Consider the following 6,191-nt stretch of genomic DNA (forward strand, 5'->3'; position numbering starts at 1 on the left):
TGAAGACTTAAGATCTGAGCAAAGCTTAGATTTGAAAGGGTGTGGCTGGCGTGGGAGAGGAGCTTGTATTTTTCCCTTTTTCTCTTTTGCTGAGTATCCTGCTCCAGTTCGGGCCTCTCCTCCTGCAAGCACCAACCCCACAAAATCCTTTCCCAAAGCTTAGAGCGATGGGCAAAGTGTCTGCATGCAGATCTGCAACACGCTGGCTACTAGCAATGGCGACATGAGGAAAGCTGCACAGAAGTAACCCACCCAAGTGCCTCGCAGAAGGATCTTCATTGTCCTGACATGGAAATCACAGGGGCTTCGCTCACACAGGCTTTTTGTTCTGCTTTATTTTTCTCTGTCATAGGCAGAGGCCTGTCCTCCCAAGGCATCCTCACTAGGATCGCAACTGTGACGTGATGGACAGAGGCTTGTCTGCTATGATTGACATTGAGAGCGATGCTGTCTGCGCTTGTGTGTTTCTGCTAGCGTCCCCCATGTCGGCAAAGTGGAGAGCGAGGTTGGCAGGCTGATAGTGATCCAAACAGAAAGATAAAAGTCAGTGCTGGTGGAGCAACCAGATGAAGCAGGAATCGTGCACGATGGTGGCAGAGGCAGATGTAGCTTCAGCAGAACAGAAATCTTCAGTCCTCCTGGATTTCCTTGGCATGGCATCCAGGTTTCCTTCCCATGGAGTACTCTCTGATTGCTGATGCACCATGTAATCCCCACGTTAACAGAAGACGTGCACAAGCTGCTTGCTTCAATAGCGAGTCGCACCACGACGGGTGAGTGAGTGATGGCGGAGGCAGATGCCAGCGATTACCAGAAGCTGCTAGTGACAGACCTGCCCCGACTGACAATGACTGTATGAGGGTTATTTTGTATGTGGAAGCGAGACAGGTGTGTGATTAGGAAGCTGCAATTATGACCGAGCAGGCCTATTTCAGGTAAACTCTGCTATCCTGTGTGTGGAGGGCACTAGAAAAGGCAACTTCAACAGCCCGTGTCATGTCCCCTGCCTGGGATGTGTCCAAGTCAAGCCCTGAGGTTTGCAACCTGGACTGTTCATACCCTGGTGCACAGCACGAACAGCGCCCAACTGGATTGAAGGACAGCACTTGTGCCAAGACCTGCACGGATTTCTGTTCCTGAACAAGTGTGCACAATATGATCTAATCATCACAAACCCACTGAATGAAACGTTGAACTTATGACGGGCACTGGCAGATACACTCCTGTTCCTTGGCTGTCTCTTCTGTCTCATACCCCTCCTCCCGATCTTCAACCAGAAGAGGCTAAATAAAGAGTTTACAAAAAAGCTGCCTATTTTCAATTCACTACCAATTTTTGAGGAACTTGATGACCCCCGTTGGCCGAGGCTTATGTCGAAGAAGGCCATTTTGGATTGTGGGAAAAGAACTGAATCATGAAAGCTTTGATATCAAGGAAAATGGCCCAAGCGATGCAAGACAGTTGACATCATTAATACATTTCTTATCATGGACCCCATAGCTAAACCTCCTGACTTTACTGTCCTAAGGCAGAACTAGACTATGTTGAACAAGGGGGACAAGTAGTTACTTGGTAAATGGGGTTTTCTTAAGGCCCCCAAGTGTGAGTGTGGTGAGATGCAAACTGTAGCAAATATCATGGAGGAATGTCCAATCTAACTTTTTAATGATTGTATTGAATACCTGCACCAGGCTGCTGACGATGCCTTGCCATGGATATCATACCGAAGAGTGTCACTCTACTCTAGTCTTATCCATTAGTGCCATTGCTTATAGGTGGCTTAGAGCTTGTTGTGCTATTCAGTTGCTGTATCCGTCTGAATAAATCACAAAGCAGCATGTGGAAGCCACTGTGAAAGCACCCCTGCTCTAAAGCCTGGCACCTAATGGACTGTATCCTAGGGCATTGCAAAGCCCACCTCAGCACCGCTACGACCAGAGCTGTGCAGGACTCTGACGGCCACAACAGCCTCGCGGCCCGCTCACATTTCCTCAATCTGCAGATTCTGCTGAATCCCTGTCGTCAACTATCTCAGGTGGGACTCGAGAAGAAGACGAGGAGAGAAAAGCCCCACAGGCTGCTGGGTAAATCCTCGCCTGATATGTTCCATCATGTCCATCCGTACGGCCACAAAATGATGTCAACCAAGGAAGAGGATCAATCTCAAGTGCTTGGTAAACCCTACAGAAGGACATCACCTGCAGCGGTGCCTCCGAGAGAATTGTGCCGCCTGCCCTGATGCTCTTGACACCCCTGATCTCGAGAAAGAGCGAGAGCTTCAAGAAAGGCATCCATGAGGCATGCCAAAAATCTCGAGGCTTCTCCACAAAGAAACCTCAGCACTGGCTCAATGAGAACGATTGGGAAATTGCATAGGTGTGTAACGTGTAATAGAAGGACAGTAATTTTTATTAGTGCTGGAAATCCTCATGAAATTTGCTCCAGACTCAAATAAGGGCTTTGCTGCAGAGACGCTGCTTTGGTTTGGTTCAGCACAGCCTTCTGCCCCTTCCCCTAGTCATTGCTTTCCATTTTCCCTGAGGGTTTTTTCCCCCTCCACTTGCCAGAGGAGTCTGAGCCCTTCCTGAGACTGGAACAGGCTCAGGTTCAGATGGAGGAGGCCATTACTATTTCCATGCCGGGACTGTTCCTGTGGGGTCTTTCCCCTCTGAGGTCCAGTTCCCTGGCCTGACACATGCAGAGATCCCTGGAACTGTGAGCACATGGGGTCCCTCGGCGCTCTGGCAACTTGTGGCATTCAAGTCTTCCCTCTTCCCACCTCTTGTCACCAGCTGCGCTCAGCACCCCCAGCCCCAGCTGCTCCAGCAGGCTGCAGGAGGGCCGTGGGCTGCTCCTGCCCTGCAGCTGGCAGAGGAAGCCGAGGGGAGAGGTATCTGCACTGCCTGCCCTGGCATCCAGTTTGGGCCCTCAGAGCTGGAGCCCTGGACTGAAATCTGCCCCAAGAATAAGACGCCCCCTGGCGCTGGGGTTTTCTGCATGCTCCTCTTTGGCCCTGGGGGCTTTGTTCTCCCTCGGTGCAGTGATCAACCCAGGGAGTCGAGCACCACTTGGCTCTGGCACAGAGAAGCCAAAGGCCAGTCTTCCAAGTCATTTCTGTTCTTGGGGTGCCCACTTTCAGACACACTGGCAATCCAGATAAGTCCATGTGAAATCACTGGGAGCTGCAGGTGCTCGGCCCTGTTTGAAGTTGCAAATGTATCCCATCTGAGATGGGAAACCTCAAGACCTGCCACCCAAAGGCAAAGTCGATTCTTTAAAGTTTGTCCCTCATTGATTGATGTCAAAGATGCAGAGGGCCAGTGTTGGACCCAGGTGTCCCAGTGTTAGCTCCTAGCTCTGTCCAACAGGCCTGTCCACCAGCACTGCAATGAGTAAGTAGTTCATATTTCCAAGGGGCTTTGAGAAGGAGAAGCCAAAGTGTGCTGTGAGCGGGGCGGCAGTAACATTGCCAGAACTGGGCTGTTGTTGCAGCTGACAACAGCTGGTGCCTGCTGGATAGCTCAGTGAGCCCTACACCAGCCTGCCTCTTGCAACCTGCTGCAGTTTGTTGCATTCACAGTGACTTCTGTGACAAGCTCATAATGTGCCTCCATGAATGCTAAAGTGGTTTCGCTTCACAGCTCTTTGCCACAGCTAGCCAGCGCTGAAACTGCTCTTCTGATGCTAAAGGCTCGGTGCCATGCTTGTTGAGATCTTTCTGCTCTGTAAAGACATAGACCAGATCTACATCCTAGATTAGGCCTGGGGCCAGGGAACGAAGGTGCTTTGGAGCTGTCAAAATAGATACAGTTCCCCAGCCTAAAATATTAAAATGCATTTGTCCTGGAGAAGGCAGGCAGCCTGAGTCTCATTTCTTCCCTTACTGTGTTCCAGGTATTATGGAGCCATACCGGTCCTTTCCCTGTCCTCGGTGTAAGACCAAGCAATATGAAGGCTACAGTGCATGAATATGCTGCTTCCAAGGGCTCCCACAGACCCGGGAAAAAAGGTCTTGTCTGCAGCATAGTGAGATTCAGTGGGAGCGTCTACACGTGCCATTAGGGGAAAGCTCCTGGGCGTGTGTGTGTAAGTGCACCCTGATCCCAGGACACAGTCCTAGGAAAGAGCCTCGGTGCAAGAGGTGCTGGTGACGGAAGCTGCAGGGCTGGGCCAAGGGAGAAGGAGCTGGGGTTAGAGATGGCCCAGAGGGGCTGGCATGGCCTGAGCTGAGGCAGGGGGTCAGGGGTGGGCTTGGGCTCCATGTTGGGAACAGCGGGGTGGCCTGTGAAATGCAGATGTCTCCCCACAGCCTCCCAGAGCCCCCCTCACCTGCCCCAACCCGGCTCTGGGGCACGTGGCGCTGGGCACCAGGGCCCTGACTCTACCCCTGCTGCCACCCTCAGCCCTGCCCCAAGCGCTCGTCTGGGATCAGGGCCAGGAGGAGCAGGATCCAGACTAGGGAAGACACGGTGCTGCAGGAGGGGAGCCCAGAGCACAGGAGAGAAGAGCGGCTCCTGGGGGCAGCGGTCCTGAGCACCCAGCACAGGTCCTGGAGCAGGATCGAACTGGGATTTTCATAGAGGGAGTGCGCCAGGGCCTGGCCTGGGGAGGCCAGGACATATGAGATGGCATGTCTACTTGTCTGTGCCTGGGCAGACCTCCCTGTCTGTGCTGGGGAAGCCTGGGCAAGCTCTATAGGATTCGTCATCACACTCCTTTGGCTGCGAGCATTGTTGGGCCCATCCCTGGCACTGGACTCATGTGAGGAGCCCACAAGTGTCCTGTCGGCCATTCAGTTGTGCCAAATCTAGGAGCATGCCCGTCCCTCCTCCCGCTTCCCCATCTAGAGTGACAGGGCGCAGGGAGCGTCCCCCTGACTCTAATGTTTGCTCTATGCCATGGCGTGCAGGGATGGGGCACTCGCTCAGACCTGCATGCGCCATAGTTGGGGTGGTGTCATTGTTTCATAGATGTTCAGCTTGGACTCTTAATAAAGTGCATCTGTCTTTGCCTGAAAGGTCTTGGCACCAGATAACAGAGACAGGGTGTTGTGCAGATAAGGCACAGTTTAGATGCCACGTACCCCAGTTCAAAATAGCAGCTTGCTGTGGCCCTACCCAGCTGTGGCAGCTGCCAGTGGTCTTGCTGAGTACAGGTTGTGTGATGGAAAGATCAGAGGCATCTCGGAGCTCTGCTGACAGGGCGGCCTATGAAAAGAGAAGGTATGGCCTTGGAGATAAAAATCAAGGGCTGTAACAACTCTTTCATGAGGTGTCCCAACAAGGCAGGTCGATTGAGCAACATGTAGTATGGTCTGAGGAGAATACAGTGGATGCGATGCTGCTTTTGAATTGTGCCTTTATTTCATCTTTTCTCTCTCGGTGCCTAATTCTGTGAAATGTAAGTGCTGCGTTTGGTCATTTGAAGAAGAATTTGTGGGGTCAAACCATGGATCACTGAAGCTGATGACAAAGTTCTCATTAATAGTTAATAGCAGCCTTCAACTACCTGAAAGTCCAAAGAGGATGGAGCTGGACTGTTCTCGGTGGTGGCAGATGACAGAACAAGGAGCAATGGCCTCAAGCTGCAGCAAGAGTTTAGGTTCGATATTAGGAAGAATTTTCTCACTAGGAAGGCAGTAAAACACTGGAATAAGCTACCCAGAGAGGTGGTGGAGTCTCCCTCCTTGGAAGTTTTTAAGACCTGGCTAGACAAAGCCCTGGCTGAGATGATCTAGTTGGGGCTGGTCCTGCTTTGAGCAAGGGGGTCGACTAGATGTGACCTCCTGAGCTCCCTTCCAACCCTAACTTTCTATAGTGCCTTATGGCTGTGGTAGGAGAAACCTCCCTAAGGTTCGTTGTCTAGCTGTAATTTGATAGACAGACAACGCGGGTAAAGACAGCTGTTTATTTGCTCGAGCAAAGACCATAAAACCAGCAAAAGGCAAAATGCCCCCCCCTAAAGGGCGATCTTTTATACTTATTACAATAAGGCAAGACTTACAGGGTTAACAAAAAAGCAATACTTGGGCGGTGCTTTACAAATCTTTGTAACAGCATATTTCTATTAAGCTGAACTAGCACTTTTCAAAAGCTAAAAGTTAAGTAACAGTAACATTATAATATGTTAGCAAAACCTTACACAGTAGTAGATACTTCTCAAGGACACAACCACTGCACCCAGAACAATGG

This window comes from Alligator sinensis, unplaced genomic scaffold (assembly GCF_000455745.1).
Source record: "Alligator sinensis unplaced genomic scaffold, ASM45574v1 scaffold367_1, whole genome shotgun sequence".
Taxonomy (NCBI): domain Eukaryota; kingdom Metazoa; phylum Chordata; order Crocodylia; family Alligatoridae; genus Alligator; species Alligator sinensis.